This window comes from Penaeus monodon, chromosome 31, assembly GCF_015228065.2.
Source record: "Penaeus monodon isolate SGIC_2016 chromosome 31, NSTDA_Pmon_1, whole genome shotgun sequence".
In the NCBI taxonomy this organism is placed as follows: domain Eukaryota; kingdom Metazoa; phylum Arthropoda; class Malacostraca; order Decapoda; family Penaeidae; genus Penaeus; species Penaeus monodon.
In genome coordinates, this window is record NC_051416.1 from 7378428 (window position 1) to 7378975 (window position 548).

A 548-nucleotide genomic window follows, 5' to 3' on the forward strand; every position below is an offset into this window, starting at 1 on the left:
GCATCAAAGGCGTGAGTGATCCATGCACAAAAACGCAATATAACAAAAAAATTCCGTTTTTGCTTTTCTTCCCTTTAACTCGAAAGGATCATAGACATGCACATGAAATTATTTTGATTATTTATTCTGGTATCCTTCGTTACTCACAATCAGGATGATTGCTCTTAATCGAGGAAGTTCGCAATATGTTAAAATCCACTTAGTATCATAACTTGTTATCATTAAAGTCCTCATCATTATCATTAAAATCGACCTTGCGCCATCAGTTATCGAGGCGAATGGCAGAATACTCTACCATGTCGATGAAATTAAACGAAATCATTAAATAAATTTATCTTGTGTAGCTTTAATATTCCTGGCATTTCGCAATAAAAAATATGAATTTAGTGCAGGACACTTCTTTGTTCTTCTGTTCACTTGACAGATGAGGGCAGATGGGGCCTTTTGCAAGTGCGGTGCTCAAGGCGAGGCGTCTTGTAGCAGCACTTCTCGTAGCCGGGGGCAGTTGGAATCCCGGCTGCATCTCAGGGGGGCGTACCCTGACCTCA